We start from the raw sequence: 26,947 nt of genomic DNA on the forward strand, positions 1-26,947 counted from the left end.
CTCTAAGCCTCAGGGACCTCACTCACAAAAGGGTAAAATACAGATATTGGGGGATTCAATGAAATAAAGGATATCAGGCACCCAGGCCAGCAGCGTCACACTGTCGGTGTTTAACACAGCTCAACCAGTGTTTTATTTGGACTTGGGAAGACTCCTAGATACCCTTGTGCACTTAAAACCCAGAGTGCCATTTGTGTGTCCTCTGGGAAAGGAGCTGGTAAGATAAGCCCCTAGGCAGATGCCTTTTTCCACAGAAGGGTAGACTTGAACTGGAGACCATCTAAGGGCCTTCTCTCTCTGGGAAGGGGTGATGTAAGGTCTGGCTTCTAAGCTGCAAAGAGCTTTGAGAGGATGAGAGAAAGCCCTTTCTTACACTGTCCGGCTAACTCAGGCACAGGCTTCAGAATCCACTCAGTCTCCTTCCTTGGGGGCTTTCAGGGTGGAAGCTAACTCCTCTAGCGCCCAGATGAGAGTAGCTCTTCCTTGGGGGAGAAAACTAGAAGGCTAGGCATTCAGCAAGTAGAAGACATCATCAGGGCCCCAGGCAAATCCCTCAGCACTCTGGGTTCCTGGCACACCCATGCTTTCTATTGCAAGAATCACAAGGACACTGCCTAAAGGCTTTTTTATGGTAGCAGGAACTTGTGAGCCTATGGATCAAGGAGGCCCCTGGGTGGCACAAGCGTTTGCACTCAGCTACTAAATGTTGGCAGTTTGAACCCATCCAGGTGGAAGAAATGTCTGGCGATCTGCTTCCATGAAGTTTACAGCCAAGAAAACCTTACGGATCAGCTCTACTCTGTAATACATGGGGCCGCAATGAGTCAGTATCAACTCTGTGGCAGCAGGTTTGATTTTCTGCCACAGATCAAGATGGACATGCTGAGAAGTTAATGCCTGGGGATCACCCTCAAGGGACGATGGGAGGGTGGATACCACACCAGCTCCCCTGCCCCTAAGGCAGGCCAGCTCTGAGCTTTGTTCTGCACGGTCTTCCATGAGTCACCAGTGGGATCGAGCCCTATTCGTCAATGGTAAACTGCTCGTTAGTGCACCATTTGCTAGTTCTCTTTCTCGCTCTCTCTCACTGCCTTGCTCTCCTAAAGATGGCAGGACTTAACTCCATTACCCACAGATTCTCTGTCCACCCACCATACTGTGATCTTGACCTTTGGGTAGTCCTATTATAGAAAGAGCAGGGACCAAAAGGAGAGTGAAAAACAAGAACAGGGCAAGGGCATCGCTCAACGAAGACAGTGAGAGCTGGGTGAGGAGATTTTCCTGCTGGTAGACAGGAAATGCTGCCCAATTTGGCACAGGTGTGCCTCTGTCCTTCCCCATCTTCCACTTCATTCTGCTATGGGCCACCCTGCCCCACAGTCAAAAGGCCCTGGGTTCTCCTTAGGGATGAAGCCCATCCAGTGCCTCTGTGTTAATGGCTAGGGGGTTGGGTGTGGATCTCGACTGGAAACAGACTTTCTAAAACTAAAGTATCCCCCACCTCTCCCATCAGGATTCCACTAAGCAATAATGGTAGCTTGCCCTGCTTTTTAAACTTGCTTTTTAAAAACTGAAACCTCAGATGGTTGAAATTAGTGGCCTGTCAATATTTTATGATATTAAGACAAATGGCAAATAGACAACTAACCCACCAGCGTCTACTGCTGATATGAGCAGACTGGATGTGTTCTGACATTGTTCGTGTCCAGAAGAGACACTGTCCAGGACAGGGCCACATTGGAACAACAGTCAGGTGAGTGTCCACTCTCTTATTCTTGCCTCTTAGCTTTGCCCTCTGTCAGGAACATCAACAGTCAAGTGCCACACTTCCAACATAAAGCCCCTTTAAGGACGCATCAAACACAGTAGTTTCTCTGGGGTATTTATGGTCTGGGGCTCATGTAACTACAGCAATCAGGAGGCCTATGGATGGCATTTAACCACAACACAACTCAAAGCAAATGTCATGGGTCAAGAGTGGGTGTCATTCTCCAAAGAGAACACCTCGAAAGCGTTCAGGACGTGACTGTACCAAGGAACAGTTGCATGCATGATTCCGCTCTTCCCAACCTCATTCAGATGGTGAGCCTGGTGGAGAGGAGAGGGTGGGCCACGTGACAGCAAGCTCTATCACGTCCCCGGGAAACACACTTCGTTTCGCCCGTCCACGCACTCTTGAGTAGTGCCTACTTTTGTTTTGGACTCTGAGAAAATAACAGACTGTAGTGACCGAGAAACTCACACTCCAGACCCCTTACGGGGAGGGAAGTATCTGGATGTGAAGGGAGGCGAGTGGGGCTGCCCTGATGAAGCGAAAGAAGCACACTCCACCCCCCACCCCAGTGCATGAGTGGGGTTCACGTGAACTGTTTCCTGCTTTTCCTCAATTTATAATTCCCAATTTTTCTTTGTGCCTCCTAACTACACAATATGTTATTTGAGGCAATTACCTGTGTGCGTTTTTGTCTTCCTCTCTCCCCTGGGCACGATTCTGATTTAATTTCAACAGCGGGGACGAGTGACTATGTCCAAAGGCCAGTTGGGCCCATCACATCGGAGTGACTGTGGATGGACAGATGGGAGATGGCTCAGCCCCAGATGCCTCCTCCAAGTGCTATTGTGGATGTGGTGAGAATCATATTGGCTTACTTTTCATGTTCAGCAAATGGTCTCAAAATGGCCCCCAGGCACACATATGGATTCAGTAGCTGGCATACTAAGCTTACAATGCAAATAACTGAAATCCTAACCCTGGATTATAAATTAATTTGGGAACTTTGGGAAAATCCCACAATATCTGTGAACTGAATATGTCTGTCCATGTTAATCCACCCATATCCACAAATAATTTTGGGCCATTTGAAGTACACAGACTTGGGAGCTCGGGACATCTGGTTTACCAGCCCACACGCCCCTCTAGCTCAACTGCTGCACAAGCTCCTGTCTGCTGCTGGGAGCCGTGATTAACTCAGGCAGATGGAATGTCTTGCTGTCAGAGTTAAACACATTCAAGTCAATCGATGGAGTTATTGTTCTAAGCCCAAAATATCTCCATCTCATACCCTTGCTTTCGTTTCCCATATTAAATGAGTGCGATATTAATTTCTAGCTCTGAGTGGCGGGATCCTCCCAGCACTACATAAAAAAAAAAAGGAAGGAGGAAATAAGAGGAATGTCTGCCGAGCACTCCCCTGACACAGCTTTTCATTTCACCAGTACAGAGCAGCCCAACAAATATTACCTACCGACTTGTGGAAACTTCTCTAACTGATCAATAAATGACCGGAGCCTCCTTTCCTCCGTGGTTGTCATTTAGGAAGTGTTTCTTCTCTAATATGCTCTCCCCCAAGTCTCTGTGTTATGAATCCGCTAAAGCGAAAGCCTGTAAGAAGCTGAAGCTCACCAGGACCTGTCCTCCATTCACAGCACAGCGATGGCCGGCTCTCACCCTCTCTGCTCTGTCGGTTTAATCTGAACATAAACACAGGTATATCCTGCCGGAATCACTACAGTGAAACCATAAAACTGTCAGAGCAAACTGGGAGCCAGCTTGAGAATGAATCGACTCGACGGCACTGGGTTTTTTTGGGTTCTCCTTATATATTTAGCACTCTCTCCTTTAGCGGAACTCAGAGGAGGGCCTGACGATGGTCCTTACCTTCTTGAAAGGAGGTGGGGACACTATTGCCTTCTGCCTCCATCTATCCTGGAGCCAAAACCCAGCTGGGTGGGTCACTTGCTCCTGGCAAGTATTAATCGAAACACGGGTTGTGGATTCTCTTAAAGTGGTTGGTTGACTGGGGTGACTGTACTGACTGGCAGTGAAAACCGAGTCCTATAAGAAAAGAGGAAAACCCAAATGTGATGGCCAGCATGCAGATTCTGGGAGCACTGAAGGGTGCTGACCACTGACACCTCTGACCACTTTAGTGACGCATTCCTACAGCCAGAGAGAATGCATGCCGATGATGCCTGCTCTCTGGGAAAGGAACAGAAGGCCAGAAAGGAGGCTAGCAGGAAACAAGGAGGTAAGGTGCTGTTTCTCTTTTCTTTTTCTTAACTCTTCATATACCACCCCCTTCCAAGCTCCCACTTAGCTTCAGGTCAGATAGAATTTTGCATTTTGATCAAACAAAATTGGCTTTCTAGTCAACAAACAATTATCAAAAAGCCAGGCACTTTCTCCCCCAGGGAAGTAAAAGGTATCCCCAAGTAGTGGACATCTGCAATGACCACAGTGAGACACAACAACAACATCAAGGATGGTGTCTGGCTTGTTCACTGTTAAATCCCAGGTACCAGACAGCGACGAGTATTAAGTAGGTGGCCACTATTTGATGAGTGAATAAATGAATAAAATGTAGTTCACTTGACAACAACAACAAACGCATTTGTTCCCTCTTCCTTGGTACATACGTGTCTGTGCTGAACTACCTGTTGGCACCTCAGGCCTCCCCACCCAAGATTCTCTTCGAAGACTGGGAACTACATTTCCCAGAATCCTTTTGCCTTTAGGCTTCCTGTTATAGTTTACCTGCAAGGGGAACTCAAGGGAGATTTGGTCAGCAGAAGTGGAAGGAAACCATTATTGCTGGGAGGCCATGGTGGGCACGTGTGGTGGATCCACAGTCCACTCCACGAGCTAGCACTTTGTGCTCACAGCACTTTACTACATTTCTCCACGAGGCCCAGCTTCTCCTGGAGAAGTTCTCCAGGGCTTCAGGAGAGGTGCTGAAGAGTGGCTTTTTCTCTGATCCCTCAACTGCAGCCTTCCTAACCTTCCCCTGCCAGACTCAATCCACATGTGTGTAAGATCTAATTCCTAGATCAGGTTTCTCATTTCTGTAATACTTGTATTGGTTCTGTTTTCCTAATCAAACCCATGCCTATGTCATATGCTAGAAGATTATGTGTATATTTGTTTTTTTGTGACTTTATCAGCCTTAGCTCCCCACTGCTTCTAGCCCACAGAAGTCTTGCCTGGCTCCTGCTTCTTGGAGCATGATTGCTGGGAATAACCATCCGTAAGAGATGGCTGCTGTTGTATGCCATCAAGTTGGACTTTGACTTACAGCAACCCCATGTAACAGAGTAGAGCTGCCCCATGGAGTTAGCTAGGCTGTAATCTTCACAGGAGCACACTGCCAAGTCTTTCTCCTGAGGAGCCACGGGCTGCATTCGAACCACCAATCTTTCGGTTAGCAGCCAGGCACTGAACGTTGGGCCGCCAGGGCTCCCTTACGAGATGGCTATACTACTCTATATGTGTTCAGCTGCACGTAACCAGCTGGTCCGCAAACAAGTCCAACCAACATGCTGAGGAGGGCGCAGCACAGAGGCAGAGTCTGGGTCCTTGGGGATAAGGAAGAGCAGCCAAGGCCACCCTGAAACTGCCCAGCTTTAGGCTTCTTGGTGTATGAAACAGTAAACCCTCTTGTTTAAAATCTGGTTGAATATCCAGAGGATTCACAAAGGAGCTGGGATTCTAACAGTAAGAGCCGAAAATCTTTGAGGTGGGTGAAGAAGACAGTGAAGGGTTGGATGAGACCTTTCTTGATACCCTAAAAATGCCACAGTGGGAACACTGCTTGTGTTGAGTAATAATATAACTGTGATTTTAGCATAAATTCTCTGCCTCCTCCAGGGAAAATTCTACCACCTTTCTCTGACCCTTGAGCCTTGATGGTGTGTGTTTCATGGCACAAACCCAGAGAAGTGGACAGAAATCTCCAACCTAGATTTCCAGGGTCCAAACACAGGCAATGGAGAAAGACCACCATATGCAGCCAAAACCATGACTGTGTGGAATGGAAAGGGTGTGGGAGTCTAGCTGATTTCTTTCATCCCACACGACAGATGCAATTGCCCTACCCCACCATCAGCAGGAAATATACACATGAAACTTCTCTTTGTCAGCCTGCTAAGCAGCCCTGTAAAAAGTTCCAAGTTCCCTGGGCCAAACGTCAGTACAAACCATTGTTTTCCAGTTCAGACATATCCATCCTTTCTCAAACCCAGGCCAACATCAAGGTCCCCAGACATGTTCTGAGTCAGAACCCCCTCCCCCTGCTGAGTCCCCTGCTGTACCCACCATGGCTGATGTGCCCATCAGGGTGCCTCGTCTGGGTTTCACTGTCTGATGGAAGTAGAGATCTCACTAGACAATAAAAAAAAAAAATGGCTCCTTTTAATCCCAAGAGGGTATCATTTAGGGCGATTAAACAGGCTGGATTTTAGATGCCCTTAGTGTTTACAGCAACGAGCAGGGTCAAAACCCATGGAAAACTATACATGCGACCCCAGGCCATTTTTCATCGGAGCTGCTGACGGCCATCCCACAGTGTCCCAGATGTGTGTGTTTCCTCCAATAATGGGGAGTTACAAATAACCCTCACTTCTCCGAATAGTGATGGGCAGGCCCGCTGCCACAGGGCCTTCCGCAGGAAGGAGCCTCGTTGCTTACCTTGGAGCAGCTCCACAATAAAATAAATAGCATGTGCACATTAGTCAAATGACATTTTAACTAATTCAGAACTTGTTCCCAGACTTTCCAAGATGGCTCAGGATAATGAACTCTGGGCTCTTCTCCCTCCAGCTTGTCATGTCACATCAAAGGGACCTCATCCAAAACGCTGACAGATGCAGATACCTTAGTGCTGGGCTGCGGTCTGACTCTGTGGGTTTGAGTCCTTCATGCTGAAATATCTCAGGCCCCATCCTCACCCCAGTGCCCCTTCTCCCTCCTTCCTTGTTGGGGGGTGACGTTTGTGGTGTTCGCATGAGCTTTGGGAACTGCACAGAAGAGTCTCAACTCTAGGGACTGGCTTTGGGGTTTTCATTGCTCGCACTGGTGAACTGTGTGGTGGAACAAGTCTGTCCGGGACCTGGGGCTGGCGGGTGGTCTGGAGATAGGGTGAACTGGGCACCAGGTGGAAGAAAGTCCATTTCTTACCACTGGGGAGTGTGCACTTTGCTCTGGGTGTGTCACAAGTATCTTAATTTGTGTAAAGGTGTCAGAATGTCTTGGAGTCTCATTGACCGATTTGAATCTCAGCTGCTGACTTCACTGTGTGACCTTGGCCAAGTGAAGTCACCTCTCTGAATCTTGACACCTAAAAATTCCCATGCCAAAGAGTTGTGTTTACTACGGAAAATGATGGGCGCACAGCACACACAGACGGCACAGCGTCCACAATGGGCCAGGACTAGGCCAGGTGAGTGAAGCACTGGCCCAGGCACAAAATTTAAGGGGCCGTGAAAAGACTCAGTAATCAAGATACATAACATTTTAATATAGTATTTTTTAAAAAATCAAAATCAATGGAAAAATATTGATGATGCGCAAAATACCAAAATTTTAAATAAAGACAGGATCTGACCCTGTACTTGAGTGGCCCTGCCTCACTGCTTCACTCTGACCTCGGCCCTGCCAGGTACACAATCCGGGACGAGCTGGGGTCTCTTGCAGAGACAGCTCTGTGAGCCAAATTCTGCTCGTGAAGCAAACTGTGTGCTTCCCACTAAAGTACCTAATGGGTCTGCACATCCCATCAGCCTGAATACTATTCCATTATCTGTTCATAATTAGATCTGGTTATTGATCCAATTACCCGGATCAATAGGTCAAGAATTAGGTGCTCACCTGGAGCTACGAAGAGTCACGGTCAACTTGCTTTGACATTCCACCTGGCAGTAAAGAGATGCCGTAGCTGCGAGGTGTCTCTGAGGTGGCCTGACAGATCCTACAAGCTGCAGCTACAGGTAGCCAAGGAAATCTTATTTCCTTCCAAACCTGAAACAATTACAGTACGTCATCACAGGCAGAGGGGGGCGATTCCGACAGAATGAAACTGTCGACTCCTGAACAATCAAACTTATTAGTCATCTAAGAATAGGGAATTAACTACAACATCAAATTCACTATCTTTCGGTTATAAATCTGAAGTATCAGTCCAGATGTTTTTGCGTGTGTAAAGAATTCACCCGCATTGTTTCTCTGTGGCAGGAGTGGCTGTCGCTTTGTCTTCTAACTGTGAGCATTAAGAAGCCGGGGGGGGCTGGAGGGTAAGATGAGGTATCTCTGCTCAATGCTCCCCCCTGCTGCTGGTTTAGGTCCACGCTCACCTGGGCCTTTGCCCATCACTCCCTCGTCACCTCCCCTCACCACCACCAGGACTGTCTACGTCCTTCCTGTTTTATTTCTCTCCACATGCTTTACTCCCCCGGCCTACCAGGTATACAGTTGTCAATCTGTTAACTGTATGCATGTGTGCACACACACGCACACGATAACACAAACTACCTGAGAGCAGGATTTTTAACATCATATCCCCAATGCCTGGAGCACAGTAGGTGCTCAATATACATTCTTGTAAGGAAGAAGCAATGAATGACCATCTAATACACAACTCACCTTCCAGCCAGTGCCCTGGCCTCTTTCTCTATCCAAAGCTGCTTCCAGCGAGACCTAACACCGTACTTTACACATTCCTTTCCTAAGGAGTTTCCCCAGAAAAGACGAGAGAAACTAAAGGAACCGCACCCTCCACGAGAGGCCGGGAGTGTGGGGGTTCGCACAGTGACTGGCTCCCCAAAAGCAATTTCAAAAGAAGAGTTTCTACTTTGCGTTCCGTCTTTGTCAGCCCGAGGTGTCGTGACCCGTGTCGTATATATAAACACCGTCCTTGTCGATGTCAGCTCAGGGCCCTGGCTCTGATTCTCAAACGAAACAAGCCGTTTGCGCCCCCATCTACCTCTGCGAGAGACACAGTGATATATTTTGGCAGTAATCTTGCCAAATGGTGAACAGGCTGGAGTTATGGATAACGCCACCTTCAATACATTTTGCAATTCTTTCCTATTTTATTTCTTCTATTTTGTGAATAGGAATCAATCTTTTCTAAGGGGAACAAATACGTATATTTTACTACGAGGCCGAGTTCTTGGGTCACTCTTTCAGCTGGCAGCATCTGTTTTTGTTACGATTTTCAATAAAACAGACAGTTTTATTTCTTAATCAAAGGTGGCCATGGGTAAGAGAAGTCGCACTCAAAGCTCCCGAGTCTGACCGTGCTGCCCTTCAGTGGTCCCACCCCGCAAGATGAAGTGGGCTCTACTGGCCCCAGAGAACCTGCCTCTAGCAGGAAACACAGGATACTCCCAGGGGAGACAGAGCCTGCACGCGCTGACTGTGGTCCGCTTGTGAACGTGTAAGAAGTCAAGGCACAGACCTGGTCTCCATCCCGTTTACTGCCTCAGACCCCGGGTCCTGCAGGGGGTGACTCTGAGACAGAAGAAGACCAGAGGCTGGCACTTCATTCAGCCCTGGAAGGGGGCAAGTGTGTCACCCAGTTCTCACCCCCGGAACCCACACCTCTCCCGTGACAGAGTCCAGGCCACAGACTCACACCTGAGCCCCAGGGCAGCTGCACTGCTGGCAGGTGTCCAGCAGGCGATGCAGAAGAGTGAGCTGGCTTGGGTCAGCTGTAGGGCCAGGAATGTGGGGCAGCCTCTGCCAACAACAGCCTCTTAGGATTGTGAGCCCAGGGTTGCCAAGCCGCCCACCGTGGTCAACAGAAGGGAGCTGTATGTTGAATCTCCTCTGTCTAGTGCTAGCCACTGACGCTAAAGTAAATCTGTAAGTGCCGTGTGGGCCAAAAGAAGTGTTTCCGCAGGTGAGACTGGGCCCTTTCCACCCCTGCCAGCCTCCACCGCCCAGCTCAGAGCATATCTCAGAGAGAGAGCGGGGTTGTGGTGACAACGGCAAGTGTGGTCACGTACAGGGGCTTTCCCTCTGCCTATTGGGCCTGGCCCACAGCGTTCCAGAGTCAAGCCTTGTCCATCCAGGCCCCACCACTGTGTGGACGTGGACGAGAGAGTTAATCTCAGTGAACATCTATTGACAGGACTGCCGAGAGGGAAAGACTTGGTGAAGCAGACAGAAGCAGAGTCAGAGAGAAGTATGTGGCTGGCTTTGAAGATAGAGGAAGGGGCTGCAAGACAAGGAATGTGGTCAACTTCCAGAAACTGGGAAAGACGAGGAAACGCAGGCCCCCGTGGAGCCTCCAGAAGGAAAGCAGTCCTGATGACACCTTGACTTTAGCCAGGTGAGACCCATGTCTGATTTCTGAGCTCCAGAAACATAAGATAATTTAAAAATTTTTTAATCCACTAACTTCGTGGTAATTTTTCACAGGAGCAGCAGGTAACTAATATAGATTTTAGTACGTCTGCAAATTGCTTATGTTTGGCACAATTCCCTGTGGGTGGTGGCATTTGATAAATAGTAGTTCTTATTGGAGAACCCTGGTGGCGCAGTGGTTAAGAGCTTGGCTGCTAACCAAAAAGTCAGCACTTCAAATCCACCAGAGGCTCCTTGGAAACCCTATAGGGCAGGTCTACTCTGTCCTGTAGGGTCACTATGAGTCGGAAGTGACTAGAAGGCAACAGGTTTGGTTTGGTTTTTTTGGTTTTAGTTCTTATTGGAAGGAGCTCTCGTGATGCAGTGCTTAAGTGCTCAACCGCTAACTGAAAGCTCGGTGGTTCGCACCCACCAGCCGCTCTGCAGGAGGAAGATGTGGCAGTCTGTTTCAGTAAAGGTTACAGCACTGGAAATCCTATGGGGCAGTTCTGCTCCGTCCTACAGGGAAGCTACGAGTCGGAACTAACTCAATGACCATGGTTTTTTTTTTTTTTATTAACTTCTATTAAGCTTCAAGTGAACGTTTACAAATCCAATCAGTCTGTCACATATAAGTTTACATACATCTTACTCCCTACTCCCACCTGCTCTTCCCCTATTGAGTCAGCCCTTTCAGTCTCTCCTTTCGTGACAATTTTGCCTGCTTCCCTCTCTCTCTATCCTCCCATCCCCCCTCCAGACAAGAGTTGCCAACACAATCTCAAGTGTCCACCTGATATAATTAGCTCACTCTTCATCAGCATCTCTCTCCCACCCACTGTCCAGTCCCTTTCATGTCTGATGAGTTGTCTTCGGGGATGGTTCCTGTCCTGTGCCGACAGAAGGTCTGCGGAGCATTGCCGCCGGGATTCCTCTAGTCTCAGTCAGACCATTAAGTATGGTCTTTTTATGAGAATTTGGGGTCTGCATCCCACTAATCTCCTGCTCCCTCAGGGGTCCTCTGCTGTGTTCCCTGTCAGGGCAGTCATCGGTTGTGGCCGGGCACCAACTAGTTCTTCTGGTCTCAGGATGATGTAGGTCTCTGGTTCATGTGGCCCTTTCTGTCTCTTGGGCTCCTAGTTGTCGTGTGACCTTGGTGTTCTTCATTTTCCTTTGCTCCAGGTGGGTTGAGACCAATTGATGCATCTTAGATGGCCGCTTGTTAGCATTTAAGACCCCAGACGCCACATTTCAAAGTGGGATCCAGAATGTTTTCATAATAGAATTATTTTGCCAATTGACTTAGAAGTCCCCTCAAACCATGTTCCCCAGACTCCCGCCCCTGCTCCGCTGACCTTTGAGGCATTCATTTTATCCCGGAAACTTCTTTGCTTTTGGTCCAGTCCAATTGAGCTGACCTTCCATGTATTGAGTGTTGTCTTTCCCTTCACCCAAAGCAGTTCTTATCTACAGATTGATCAATAAAAAACCCTCTCCCTCCCTCCCTCCCTCCCCCCTTCGTAACCACAAAAGTATGTGTTCTTCTCAGTTTTTACTATTTCTCAAGATCTTATAATAGTGGTCTTATACAATATTTGTCCTTTTGCCTCTGACTCATTTCGCTCAGCATAATGCCTTCCAGGTTCCTCCATGTTATGAAATGTTTCACAGATTCGTCACTGTTCTTTATCGATGCGTAGTATTCCATTGTGTGAATATACCACAATTTATTTACCCATTCATCCGTTCACGGACATCTTGGTTGCTTCCAGCTTTTTGCTATTGTAAACAGAGCTGCAATCAACATGGGTGTGCATATATCTGTTTGTGTGAAGGCTCTTGTATCTCTAGGGTATATTCCGAGCAGTGGGATTTCTGGGTTGTATGGTAGTTCTATTTCTAACTGTTTAAGATCACGCCAGATAGATTTCCAAAGTGGCTGTACCATTTTACATTCCCACCAGCAGTGTATAAGAGTTCCAATCTCTCCGCAGCCTCTCCAACATTTATTCTTTTGTGTTTTTTGGATTAATGCCAGCCTTGTTGGAGTGAGATGGAATCTCATCGTAGTTTTAATTTGTATTTCTCTAATGGTTAATGATCGGGAGCATTTTCTCATGTATCTGTTGGCTGCCTGAATATCTTCTTTAGTGAAATGTGTGTTCATATCCTTTGCCCACTTCTTGATTGGGTTGTTTGTCTTTTTGTGGTTGAGTTTTGACAGAATCATGTAGATTTTAGAGATCAGGCGCTGGTCTGAGATGTCATAGCTGAAAATTCTTTCCCAGTCTGTAGGTGGTCTTTTTACTCTTTTGGTGAAGTCTTTAGATGAGCATAGATGTTTGATTTTTAGGAGCTCCCAGTTACCGGGTTTCTCTTCATCATTTTTGGTAATGTTTTGTATTCTGTTTATGCCTTGTATTAGGGCTCCTAGGGTTGTCCCAATTTTTTCTTCCATGATCTTTATCGTTTTAGTCTTTATGTTTAGGTCTTTGATCCACTTGGAGTTAGTTTTTGTGCATGGTGTGATGTATGGGTCCTGTTTCATTCTTTTGCAAATGGATATCCAGTTATGCCAGCACCATTTGTTAAAAAGACTATCTTTTCCCCAATTAACTGACACTGGTCCTTTGTCAAGTATCAGCTGCTCATACGTGGATGGATTTATATCTGGGTTCTCAATTCTGTTCCATTGGTCTACGTGCCTGTTGTTGTACCAGTACCAGGCTGTTTTGACTACTGTGGCTGTATAATAGGTTCTGAAATCAGGTAGAGTGAGGCCTCCCACTTTCTTCTTCTTTTTCAGTAATGCTTTGCTTATCCGGGGCTTCTTTCCCTTCCATATGAAATTGGTGATTTGTTTCTCTATCCCCTTAAAACATGACATTGGTATTTGGATCGGAAGTGCGTTATATGTATAGATGGCTTTTGGTAGACTAGACATTTTTACTATGTTAAGTCTTCCTGTCCATGAGCAAGGTATGTTTTTCCACTTAAGTATGTCCTTTTTAATTTCTTGTAGTAGAGCTTTGTTGTTTTCTTTGTATAGGTCTTTTACATCCTTGGTAAGATTTATTCCTAAGTATTTTATCTTCTTGGGGGCTACTGTGAATGGTATTGATTTGGTTATTTCCTCTTCGGTGTTCTTTTTGTTGATGGAGAGGAATCCAAGTGATTTTTGTATGTTTATTTTATAACCTGAGACTCTGCCAAACTCTTCTATTAGTTTCAGTAGTTTTCTGGAGGATTCCTTAGGGTTTTCTGTGTATAAGATCATGTCATCTGCAAATAGTGATAACTTTACTTCCTCCTTGCAAATCTGGATACCCTTTATTTCTTTGTCTAGCCTAATTGCCCTGGCTAGGACTTCAAGTACGATGTTGAATAAGAGTGGTGATAAAGGGCATCCTTGTCTGGTTCCCGTTCTCAAGGGAAATGCTTTCAGGTTCTCTCCATTTAGAGTGATATTGGCTGTTGGCTTTGCATAGATGCCCTTTATTATGTTGAGGAATTTTCCTTCAATTCCTATTTTGGTAAGAGTTTTTATCATGAATGGGTGTTGGACTTTGTCAAATGCCTTTTCTGCATCAATTGATAAGATCATGTGGTTTTTATCTTTTGTTTTATTTATGTGATGGATTACATTAATGGTTTTTCTGATATTAAACCAGCCTTGCATCAAAATTGCATACCTGGTATAAATCCCACTTGATCATGGTGAATTATTTTTTTGATGTGTTGTTGGATTCTATTGGCTAGAATTTTGTTGAGGATTTTTGCATCTATGTTCATGAGGGATATAGGTGTATAATTTTCTTTTTTTGTAATGTCTTTACCTGGTTTTGGTATCAGGGAGATGGTGGCTTCATAGAATGAGTTGGGTAGTATTCCGTCATTTTCTATGCTTTGAAATATCTTCAGTAGTAGTGGTGTTAACTCTTCTCTGAAAGTTTGGTAGAACTCTGCAGTGAAGCCGTCCGGGCCAGGGCTTTTTTTTGTTGGAAGTTTTTTGATTACCATTTCAATCTCTTTTTTTGTTATGGGTCTATTTAGTTGTTCTACTTCTGATTGTGTTAGTTTAGGTAGGTAGTGTTTTTCCAAGAATTCATCCATTTCTTCTAGGTTTTCAAATTTGTTAGAGTACAATTTTTCATAGTAATCTGAAATGATTCTTTTAATTTCATTTGGGTCTGTTGTGATGTGGTCCTTCTCGTTTCTTATTCGGGTTATTTGTTTCCTTTCCTGTATTTCTTTAGTCAGTCTAGCCAATGGTTTATCAATTTTGTTAATTTTTTCAGAGAACCGGCTTTTGGCTTTGTTAATTCTTTCAATTGTTTTTCTGTTCTCTAATTCATTTAGTTCAGCTCTAATTTTTATTATTTGTTTTCTTCTGGTGCCTGATGGGTTCTTTTGTTGCTCACTTTCTATTTGTCCAAGTTGTCGGGACAGTTCTCTGATTTTGGCTCTTTCTTCTTTTTGTATGTGTGCATTTATTGATATAAATTGGCCTCTGAGTACTGCTTTTGCTGTGTCCCAGAGGTTTTGATAGGAAGTATTTTCATTCTCATTGCATTCTATGAATTTCCTTATTCCCTCCTTGATGTCTTCTATAACCCAGTCTTTTTTCAGGAGGGTATTGTTCAGTTTCCAAGTATTTGATTTCTTTTCCCTAGTTTTTCTGTTATTGATTTCTAGTTTTATTGCCTTGGGGTCTGAGAAGATGCTTTGTAATATTTCGATGTTTTGGACTCTGCAAAGGTTTGTTTTATGACCTAATATGTGGTCTATTCTAGAGAATGTTCCATGTGCGCTAGAAAAAAAAGTATACTTTGCAGCAGTTGGGTGGAGAGTTCTGTGTAAGTCAATGAGGTCAAGTTGGTTGATTGTTTTAAGTAGGTCTTCTGTGTCTCTATGGAGCTTCTTACTGGATGTCCTGTCCTTCTCCGAAAGTGGTGTGTTGAAGTCTCCTACTATAATTGTGGAGGTGTCTATCTCACTTTTCAATTCTGTTAAAATTTGATTTATGTATCTTGTAGCCCTGTCATTGGGTGCATAAATATTTAATATGGTTATATCTTCCTGATCAATTGTCCCTTTTATCATTATATAGTGACCTTCTTTATCCTTTGTGGTGGATTTAAGTCTAAAGTCTATTTTGTCAGAAATTAATATTGCTACTCCTCTTCTTTTTTGCTTATTGTTTGCTTGATATATTTTTTTCCATCCTTTGAGTTTTAGTTTGTTTGTGTCTCTAAGTCTAAGGTGTGTCTCTTGTAGGCAGCATATAGATGAATCGTGTTTCTTTATCCAGTCTGTGACTCTCTGTCTCTTTATTGGTGCATTTAGTCCATTTACATTCAGCGTAATTATAGATAAATAAGTTTTTAGTGTTGTCATTTTGATGCCTTTTCATGTGTGTGGTTGGCAATTTCATTTTTCCACATACTTTTTTGTGCTGAGACGTTTTTCTTAGTAAATTGTGAGATCCTCATTTTCATAGTGTTTGACTTTATGTTAGTTGAGTCGTTACGTTTTTCTTGGCTTTTATCTTGAGTTATGGAGTTGTTATACCTTTTTGTGGTTACCTTATTATTTACCCCTATTTTTCTAAGTAAAAACCTAACTTGTATTGTTCTATATTGCCTTGTATCACTCTGCATCTGGCAGTTCAATGCCTCCTGTATTTAGTCCCTCTTTTTGATTATTGTGATCTTTTACCTATTGACTTCCATGATTCCCTGTTATGTGTATTATTATTATTTTTTTAATTAATCTTAATTTGTTTGTTTTTGTGATTTACCTATTTGAGTTGATATCAGGACATTCTGTTTTGTGACCTTGTATTGTGCTGGTATCTGATATTATTGGTTTTCTGACCAAACAATATCCTTTAGTATTTCTTATAGCTTTGGTTTGGTTTTTGTAAATTCTCTAAACTTGTGTTTATCTGTAAATATCTTAATTTTGCCTTCCTATTTCAGAGAGAGTTTTGCTGGATATATGATCCTTGGCTGGCAGTTTTTCTCCTTCAGTGCTCTGTATATGTCGTCCCATTCCCTTCTTGCCTGCATGGTTTCTGCTGAGTAGTCTGAACTTATTCTTATTGATTCTCCCTTGAAGGAAACCTTTCTTTTCTCCCTGGCTGCTTTTAAAATTTTCTGTTTGTCTTTGGTTTTGGCGAGTTTGATGATAATATGTCTTGGTGTTTTTCTTTTTGGATCAATCTTAAATGGGGTTCGATGAGCATCTTGGATAGATATCCTTTCGTCTTTCATGATGTCAGGGAAGTTTTGTGTCAGGAGTTCTTCAACTATTTTCTCTGTATTTTCTGTCCCCCCTCCCTGTTCTGGGACTCCAATCACTCGCAAGTTATCCTTCTTGATAGAGTCCCACATGATTCTTAGGGTTTCTTCATTTTTTTTAATTCTTTTATCTGATTTTTTTTCAGCTATGTTGGTGTTGATTCCCTGGTCCTCCAGATGTCCCAGTCTGCATTCTAATTGCTCGAGTCTGCTCCTCTGACTTCCTATTGCGTTGTCTAATTCTGTAATTTTATTGTTAATCTTTTGGATTTCTACATGCTGTCTCTCTATGGATTCTTGCAACTTATTAATTTTTCCACTATGTTCTTGAATAATCTTTTTGAGTTCTTCAACAGTTTTATCAGTGTGTTCCTTGGCTTTTTCTGCAGTTTGCCTTATTTCGTTTGTGATGTCTTGAAGCATTCTGTAAATTAGTTTTGTATATTCTGTATCTGATAATTCCAGGATTGTATCTTCATTTGGGAAAGATTTTGATTCTTTTGTTCGGGGGGTTGGAGAAGCTGTCATGGTCTGCTTCTTTATGTGGTTTGATATGGACTGCTGTCTCCGAGCCATCACTGGGAAACTAGTTTTTCCAGAAAATCCGCTAAAAAAAAATTGCAGTCAGACCCCTATCAGAGTTCTCCCTCTGGCTCAGGCTATTCGGATGTTAATGAAGCCGCCTGGGGAGGGTGGGGGAGGGATCAGAGAGATAGGAGAGTAGCACCTCAGAATATAGCCAGAGTTGCTTGTCTTGCTTGGAATGACTATTATATCTGAGATTTCCGCGGGGCGCGTTGCCTATGTGTGCTGGCTGTGTGGAGATTGCCCCCGGGGGGTCTGGCCCTCTGGAGTCACGGTCAGATCCTCCACTGCCAGCCTCGGATGGTGCACTCCCGACTCCAAAATCAGTCGCGGCCTCCCAGGGACTCCCCGTCCCACCTGCCATGTCGCCGCGCCGCCGCCGCGAACCGGCTGTGCCCCCTCCCGGAATGAGTTCCGGGGTCAGGGCTGGGCCCCTTGTTTGTGCCGTCTGCCCCCCTGGGCTCTGCCCCAAATCGGGTGCCGAAGGTCACCTGACTAGTACACTGGCTCCAGGCTCTGAAAACAATCGCTGCCTCCCCGTATTTGTTTGTTCTCTGTCTCTAAATCTGTGTTTGTTGTTCAGGGTTCGTAGATTGTTATGTATGTGATCAAGTCACTTGTTTTTCTGAGTCTTTGTTGCAAGAGGGATCCGCGGTAGCGTCCACCTAGTCCGCCATCTTGGCCCCGCCTCCTCGACCATGGTTTTTTTGTCTTGTTTTGGTTTTGTGCTTTTTTGGGGGAGCGGGGGTTTAGTTCTTATTGTTTATACTTCTTTGGTGCCAACGGCAGCACCTGAAACATACGCTGACAATGGGTAACGATCTGCTGGTAGGTGTTCCCGGTCCAATCTCATCTTCTGCTCATGGACCAGGTTTGGTCATTTACCATCCCGGCTAGGAGGAGTTCATTAAACCATGCCGGGCACTGCCCTACATGCAGGGGGCACAGCAGAACACATAACAGGAATAGGTTCTTGCCCTCACAACGCTTATGCTCCAGCAGGAAGAAATGGACAATAAACCCAATAAACACTGGTCCGTTCGGGGACTCACGCTTCACCCCAGGGTACTGGATCAGAGGAGGTGTCCGGCCCTGAGTGGGGTGAGGGGAGTCCAAGGACTGGCTGATATGGTATCAGTTTTCATAAACTAAACCAGGACACAAAACACAGAGGCAGGCTCATTTTACAAACTAGTGGTGCTTTCTAAAGCTGTGTGCAAGACGAGGGGCCAAGGTGAAGCCCCGTGTTCTGGAAGATACCACTTTTCAGCATACGTCACTCTGAATTTTGCGTTGTTTCATCCTCATTTCTCCGGGACTCTGGAGAAGGCAGAGCAACAGGCTCGCCCCTGGAGCCTACGGAAGACTGCAGCCCTGCCAGCACCTCCGTCTTAGAACATCTGGCTTCCAGAACTGTAGGATGAGAAATAAATTTGCATTGTCTTGAGCCACTAAAAGAAAGAAACCAATTGCCATGGAGCTGAATCTGACTCATGGCAACCCCACGTGTGTCGGAGTAGAACTGGGCTCCATGGGGTTTTCAGTGGCTGGTTTTTCACCACCAGATCACCAGGCCTTTCTTCCTAGGCATCTCTGGGTGGACTCAAACCTCCAACCTCTCAGTTAGCAGCCGAGTGCATTAACCATCTGCCCCACCCAGGGGCTCTTTCCACCACTCTTCGTGGTAATTCGTCTCAGCAGCAATAGGAAACTAAGACATCCCGCTAAAGCACCTTCAAACACCAGTGGACATATGATTCTAATCCCTAGTTACAGGTCAAAGGCGTCACAGTCCCCTTGCCTTCCCTCGTGGTCCGAGGATCCCTGGGCTAAACTCCGCAGACACTTTCAGTTAAAATCATCCCCCTTTTTAATGAATCGCTCTGCAAAAGTTCAGTGTTAGGATCAGATAGGTCCCTGTCCAGAAGGGAGATGGCATCGTGGGGCCTGTCAGGGACGTTTACTGATGGTCCAAGGACACAGCTGCCTGTGGGGAGACAGAATCTGTGATGGGGGAAAACCCAGGTGGTGTTGAAGGGTATGCCTCTGACAATGGGTTTGCAGCATGAGATGAAAACTCGGTAATGAAATACGTGATTAATTTGTTCAGTGAAGAAGGAAGCCCCTTGTGGATCGCACAAGCCTGGAGCCTCTGTCAATCCTCACTTAGGAAGGGTCATAAACATTCAGAAGCAGAGGGGCCGCATGGTGTGTGACGAATTGTGTACAAACAGGAAAGTCCCAGCTCCACAGACGGGGTGCTCAGAAAAGTTCTAAGGAACATTTCTCGAATATGATTTGGTTAAGGACCTATATTAAAAAAATGAAGCCGTTCCCGTTGAGTCGATTCAGACTCATGGTGACCCCACGTGTGTCAGAGTAGAACTGTGTTCCATGGGATTTTCAATGGCTGATTTTTGGATGTCAATCACCAGGCTTTTCTTCTGAGGCGCCTCTGGGTGGATTCAAACCTCCAACCTTTCGGTTAGCAGCTGAGTTCATTACCCGTTTGTACCACCAGGGATTCCAAGGACCTAAACAAGAACATCAATTATACAGTGCAGTCCGAGTCTTCCTTGCTTCCTGTAGTGTTGGCCAGCGTCTTGGGGCTTGCCCTCACTGGCACCAAAGAGAAAGAAAGGACTGTAAAGCCATGTTGCAGAAAAGCTAAAGAGCCCAGATTTTCCGAGTCAGTGGGCAAACACTCGGGTTGGCATTTTATTCTCATCCAGGGCTGCTGTTCACTGAAATTCCAGCCACATCTCTGAGCAGTGTTCTGGAAGGAGGCCACAGTGACCCCTGACCCAAGTGTCATTGGATTTATCCTCCTGGACGTTTTTGCCTGCCCAACATGCCTCACCCCTTTGCCTTCATCAAGGAAACAACAATTCCACTATTTTCATCCTAATGGGTAATGGGGTTCAGACACTGCTGTCTAACTGGCCCTGGGTCATGGGGAATGTGACTTCCCCCTGACAACTCGGGTTAGTTCAGGCAAGCACTTGGGACCAAAAGCTAGCCAGTAACTTCTGGGTTTCACTTGACTATCCAGGCGGTGTCCACTTTTTTACTTTTTTTTTTTTTTTTTAACTCAATTCCAAGTTGTGACCCTCCAAATTTAACTCTTGAAACAGCAGGCCAATCTGTCACCTTCGGCCAGGTTTCCATGGAGACCCCAACTGACCTCTCATCATCGAGAACTTTTTCTACCTGCATTAGAGTTGCCAAGACTTTGTTTGTTTGTTTGTTTTCTCTTCACTCAGGTCTCTTTCTTTCTTCCCATCCTTCAAGCGTCTTATGACACCAGTTTTTGACTTCCCTAAAGATGAGAATTTTCCTCCAAACTATCCCCAAGGCTTTCTGAAGTTGCTCTTCCTTCCTCTTAACTGCTTTTGAAGGGTTTTTGGCTTCAGCCACTTGGGATTGGGGGGCTTTTTCTCTTTCTTCTCATTCTGTATCCGACTGAACTTGAGCCGTAAACACACCCTGAACAAGAGTTTAGGGGGCTCTCATCTAGTTGTTCTCTGAAGTCTATTTTGTCCTCCAGTGAAGAGGGGGACCTCTCCAGATTTCTGTTTCTTGCTGCCAAACATAGAGTTTCTAACTTCTTCAAAGAACTGGTCTCCACCGAAGGCGACTCAAGGTTTTTGTAACCAGGACACACTTCTCATGCATTTTACAGTTCTCTCCCACACAGGCAGACAATCTGTGGACTGCTTCCTCTTCCACGATGTTGGAAATTATGCTGGCTTCTTATCATAGAACTATCACAGCAGCACTTCCCACCATCTCCCGAGGAAACCCAGCACAGCACGGGCCTTGTGCTGTCTTCAGAGGACATCACAAGGCCCTGCCCGGTGTCTCTAGGACGAACTGGGAGTGACTGGGTGTGGCGGTCAGCACGGAAGGACACTTCAGACTTGCTCTGGTTGCCAGTCCCTACTGGCACAACGAACCACACGGAACCCTGTGGAGTGTTCCACAGAACCCAAACGAGTGCCCGGCAACCAGGGTGGACCATCAGTAGGGCTGGGGGAAGGTGGCCAGGTTCAATAAAGAATTTTTATCTGAACTTTCTCTGGCCAAGGCCTGCACAAAGGATGATAACGTTTGTACAACTCGCTGGTGCACACAAATGAGGCTCCCTGGGGCCAGAGGTGAGCAGCTCAGAGCTCTCACACCACAGCCTCACTGGTCCCACGGGAAATTGAAATCCACGCGTGTTGCTGATTCTCCACACTAAGCATGCTTGCACCTCATGGGTGGGGCCCTGGCATAGACAGTCTTGTGCCCTTCTGTCCTTCATTTACGCCTGTCCTTCTCCAACCCCAGAAGCCTCCACTCCATAATTCCCCAACTGTCACAAGACAAAATTTGCTACATGCAAAAAGACCATCCTCACTGACAATATATTAATGGTTAAAAAAAATCGGGGTCCTGAGTGGTACAAATGGTTAACATGGTTGGTTGTTAACAGAAAGGCTGCAGTTTGAGTCCACCCAGAGACACATCGGAACGAGGCCTGGCAATCTACTTCCCAAAAATCAGCCACCGAAAACCCTGTGGAGCACAGTTCTACTCTGATACACATGGGGGCGCTGTGAGTACGAGCAGACTCAATGGCAACTGGTTTTTAGGTTTTTTTTTTTTTTAACTGTCCTTGATATAAGAGAGTTTAAAGAGGAAAAGAAGGAAAGACAGATTGAAGATAAGTTTTTTGGATACTGTCTCTCCACACTGATGTATAAAAAAGTGGAGAGAACTGAATCAAAATGGACCCCTAAGGAGGTAAATTCCACCAAACAGAAAACACGTGTAAATCTAACAGATCTCCACGGGAAGCCTGAAAACTCTCCCCTCTGTATTTCTAAAAGAATGCCAGAGGCTTGGAGAACGAACCCAGGCACCTGGTGAACCGGTGTCTGCGCTGTAACGAATGTGGGCACCTGGTGAACCGGTATCTGCGCTGTAATGAATGTGGGCACCTGGTGAACCGGTGTCTGCGCTGTAACGAATGTGGGCACCTGGTGAACCGGTATCTGCGCTGTAACGAATGTGGGCACCTGGTGAACCGGTATCTGCGCTGTAACGAATGTGGGCACCTGGTGAACCGGTATCTGCGCTGTCCTGGAATGCCGGGGAAAGACGCACGTGGGAAACAGATGCTTGGGAGACACCGTGGCCCTGGTGTCGTTTAAAAATTGTTTTCTTAATGCTTAATGATGGAGGGGAGTTTCAGAATTGACAGTTATCACAATAGGCCTACGGCAATTTGGAGCCTCTTAGTTTTGCTTAAGGATCCCTGGAGGCACAGTGACTGAAGAGCTCAGCCGCTAACCAAAAGGTCGGGGGTTTGAACCCACCAGCTGCTCCGAGGGAGAAGGATGTGGCAGTCTGCTTTCCTAAAGCCTGCGGCCTTGGAAACCCTGTGGGCAGTTCTACTCTGTCCGTAGGGCAGCTATGAGTCAGAACTGGCTTGATGGCAAGGAGTTTGGCTTGGTTTCGTTTTGCTCGTTCAAGTAGGTAAAATTGAATTCCCAAGCATCCAAAACCACCTGCTTTGACAAAAGTGGGAAAATCCAGTCCTTAGGTCACAGTCTAGCAGCAGGCGGGCAGCACAGATTAGACCACTGGGAAGCAAATGGCCCACGGATCTACGCCGGCATGTCAAAGCGCGTAAGAGGAAAGCCCCCTGAGACTCTGCGTACTTCTCTGAGAGACTGAACAGACTAGATAAGGAGCAGGAAGACACTCTGAGAACCACCAGTCCCACCCGCAAGTGCTCAGCTGAGCTTCCCTGCAGGATTTGATAACCAGAGAGAAGTCATCTCAAATGACCAGACACAGGGGCTTCTGCCCGTCTGTCAGTCTGTCACACTGTGGTGGTTTGCGACTGGCTGTGAGGCTGGAAGCTATGCCACTAGTATTTCAAATACCAGCAGGGTCACCCATGGTGGACAGGTTTCAGTGGAGCTTCCAGGCTAAGACAGACAAGGAAGAAAGGCCTGGCAACCTACATCTGGAAATCAGCCTATGAAAACCCTATGGATCACAGCAGAGGAAATCATGAGCATTCCCAGACATGGCTTAAAGACAAACAAGCCTCAGTGTGGGATCCCACCATCTTCTGAGGGCGGCTGCACATACCCTGATTGCTCCTCAGCGAACATCCTGAATAAAAGGCAACTTCAGATACAGTCCAAGTAAACGCAAGTGATGCTCTGTCGATCTGTTTGGGGAAATTAAAGTCAAAGCTAGGAAGGGAGACAGAAGCCCAGGGAAGACCAGGAGCCCAGGAACAGGCACCCACTCACCTGGAAAAGCCTGTGTCCACCAGACAAAAGAATTGGATCCAAACTGCTTGAGTCCACGCCCTGGCTTTACCCTTATATCTGAGGGATGTGGCTAAAGATTTCAGCTAGCAGTGCCCCAGGCGCTCCATCTGTACAATGACACCAGTAAGAACTCACTGCTGAGGATTTTGTGATGATTAAGGAAATGAATACGAATAGAACGCATAGAAAAGGACTCCTGCCCAGCTCCTGGGGAAGTCTTGGCCTTTGTCATCACTGCCCTTAGTCCCCACTCCTGGTCACACACCATCCCCAAAGGCAGGGACTCATCACCTCTTCTCTTCTGCCTTCTGTAATCAGCAGCTGCCAGCAGCCAGGAGAGCAGAGCGGCCATTAGCAGCAAGCGCCTTCTTCTGGGATAACAGCGCCCACGTAAGGCATGAGAAGACGTTATCCAGCACAAACACCTCCCGTTTACTTCACTCTGCGTCTGCACAACGGGAGAGGCTGTTGGGCCCCTCATCCCAGTTTCTCTTCTGCCTTGGAAATCAGATAATCCGCCCCAGGCAGTCGCCATTTCTCTCGTTACACCCCCATGCTGGGGGACTCACTGCTTCAAGATAATGATTTCCAAAACTAAAGAAAACACTTACTCTTGATGGTGTTTGTGAAAGATTTTTTTTTTTTCTTCCCAGTGTGTTTACAATGCGTCTCCCTTTTATAGACTGTGATTTACTAGTCGCGGAAAAGCTGTTATAAAAGCGAATTGTGGTTGCTGTAAATTATTTTATGGCCAAGTTAGAAACCACAAACTTGAAAATGCACTTCTCCATCTAAGTGACCCTCACAGAAATGAACACCAGTCCTCTGAGTGCTGCCCGGTGCTCTGTCTTAGGTTAAAACAAAGGGCGACCGTCTTTGTGATCACGTTCTCTGGGTAAAGGGAACACAGAGGTTTGGTATCCAAGAGGAACACCCTGGATGAAGGCCTGAGATTCCACGTCCCACCCACACCTGCTGCCTCCATCCCAAAGCTCTGCAGCTCTTCCCAGCTCTGCCGCCACAGGGGCCTAGCTCCCAATTTATGGGTATACACTCTCACATACCTACACACACTCATATACACATGCAAACACACTCATGCACTCACATTCACACATGCGCACACATACTCATACACGCAGGGACTCACGCACACTCGCACCACACCTACACACTCACAATACACACACACACTCAACCAGCAGAAGCCAGGAAGGAGGTATGGAACATATTTTCCCTCAGAGCCTCCAGAGGTAGCCAACCCAGTCACCCCCTTGACTGGTACTTCCGGCCTCTGTAAATGTGAGAGAGAACAAGTGTCTGCTGTTTTCAGTCACCCAGTTTGTAGGTGTTACAGCATCCCCAGAAAACAAATGTAGGCAGTCTACAAGAATACGTTTTAGAAGAAAAGTGAGGTCCACTAGGGCTTCGTAAAAGTTCATCTCTCCGATTTTAATAGGTAAAGATAAAAGAAAAGGGTCCTTTTCGTCCATATGTGCTAACCTGCCTAGCTTCTCCTGATACTCTGTGATCTCTGCTCAGTAATAGCTCGCCGGGACTCAGGTCTGTGGACCAGACACCAAAGGAGGTTAGCACCTGGTCCTTCTCCTTCAGGGTCTTGTGGTAAAGATACATGGGAGAATTTCAGAATAACGTTAAGACCATAAATCAATACAACTACAGGAGTGGTTCAGGTGCTAAAACCCAGGAGTCAAAACTGACTGAAGCTGCTTGAAATTTCAAAAAGGTGTACATTTTATTACAAAGATAAATAACAAAAATGAAGAACTGCCCCCCAAAGAAAGAACTCACATTAGGGTCGGAGGCTCCTTGTTAGTTTATTTTTCAGTTGAATATTGCACAGCAGACAAAGTCTTAGTTATCAGTATAACACGTTGCCGTTGAGTCGATTCCGACTCATAGCAACCCGATAGGACAAAGTAGAACTGCCCCACAGAGTTTCCAAGGAGCGCCTGCTGGATTCGAACTGCCGACCTTTTGGTTAACAGCCGTAGCTCTTAACCACTACGCCACCAAGGTTTCCAGTTATCAATACAGTAGCCTCTATAATTTAAAGGAGCCCTGGGGGCACAGTGGTGAAGAGCTTGGCTGCTAACCAAAAGGTCGGCAGTTCGAATCCACCAGCTGTTCCTTGGAAGCTCTATGGGGCAGTTCTACTCTATCCTACAGGGTTGCTATGAGTCAGAATCAACTCGATAACAACGGGTTTATAATTTAATAGGGAAAAAAATTACTTGGAGATTCAGTGTCTACTAAGAAGATAATCGGAGGCTACTCAGGATAGACAGCAATCCCTGGGTGGTGCAAAGGGTTTGTGCTAGTCTAATAACCGAAAGGTTGGAAGTTTGAATCCGCCCAGTGGCGCCGTGGGAAAAAGGCCTCACAATCTACTTTCGTAAGATTACCAAACCAAACCCACTGCTGTCGAGTCCATTTCGACTCAGAGAGAGCCGACAGGACAGAGTAGAACTGCCCCGTAGGGTTTCCGAGGCTGTAATCTTTAAGGAAGCAGACAGCCACAGCTCTCTTCTGTGGAGCTGCTGGTGGGTTCAAACCAACAACCTTTTCATTAGCAGTCGAGCGCTTAACCACTGCACCACCAGGGCTCCTCCTCCTCAAGATTACAGCCATTGAAAGCCCTATGGAGCCCTTCTACTCTGATACACATGGGGGCATCACGAGTTGGAACCAACTTGACAGCAGTGGGTTACTCCATAGGAGGAGAGAAACGGTGGCAAAACGCCGGAGCTAATGACGCAAAAGCAAGCACGATCCCTACTTCTGTGGTGACACGTCTCCGCCAAACACCCTACAGCTAAATAAAACCTAGTCTGGTCACTTAAACGTCAACAGGCTGCTGGATGGGAGCTGAGGGCATTCATGGACCTTTCGTATCTCCACTAAAACACCCCTCTTGACGCCCCGTCCCTTGCCTGACTGCTGTTATTTAAAAAGGGAGAAGACAAACAACCGACCACGTAAATCACACCGTACCGAAAAGGTCACGCTAACAGAGCTGGAAACTGCCTTTCAGAGCGTGTTTGAGGGAGTTAAAACCTCATTCCTGTGTCCAGGATCGTAAGGAGGAAATGATAACAAGTTTCCATCAGCCTGAAAGCAGAACAGCTGACCGTTTTCTGGTTACCTCAGAAGCGTGCGATGCTGACACAACGCCGCGTCCACACACCGCTGCTCCAGGTGCTGAAGAGTGTGGACACCTCATTTCAGAAACTGTCAGCTTCTCCCCAGAGCCCTGCACGGGCGGGGAGACAAAGGCGATCAGAACCTGCGCCAGAGCCTGGCCTCAGAGCCTCCTCCCGCCCGCAGGGTACCTGAAAACACTTGTTGCCGTCAAGTTGATTCCAACTCCTGGCGGCGCTAACTCATGGCGCCTCCGTGTGTCAGAGCAGAACTGCGCCCATAGGATTTTCAATGGCTGAGCTTTCAGAAGCAGATCACCAGGCCTTTCCTCCAAGGCCCCTCTGGCTGGACTTGAACCTTCAACCTTTCAGTTAGCAGCCAGACTCACTAACCATTTGCACCACCCAGGGATGCTGCAGTGTGCTTACTCACCCACAAGTAAG

The 26,947-nt window shown here is 46.3% G+C and overlaps 2 long non-coding RNA genes across 2 annotated transcripts in view; one reads left to right on the forward strand and one right to left on the reverse strand.

The window, feature by feature from the left end:
• LOC126065535 (uncharacterized) overlaps positions 1-26,947 on the reverse strand; it is a 91,167-nt gene that overhangs the window by 36,288 nt on the left and 27,932 nt on the right. The window lies entirely within an intron of this gene.
• The window catches only part of LOC126065534 (uncharacterized), a 54,604-nt gene continuing 37,241 nt past the window's right edge, over positions 9,585-26,947 (forward strand). The window contains exons 1-2 of the long non-coding RNA XR_007514860.1: positions 9,585-9,674; positions 9,906-10,106. This is a non-coding gene — a long non-coding RNA (uncharacterized LOC126065534). The remainder of the gene's footprint in view (positions 9,675-9,905; positions 10,107-26,947) is intronic.

The sequence above is a fragment of the Elephas maximus genome, chromosome 22 (assembly GCF_024166365.1).
Source record: "Elephas maximus indicus isolate mEleMax1 chromosome 22, mEleMax1 primary haplotype, whole genome shotgun sequence".
NCBI lineage: Eukaryota > Metazoa > Chordata > Mammalia > Proboscidea > Elephantidae > Elephas > Elephas maximus.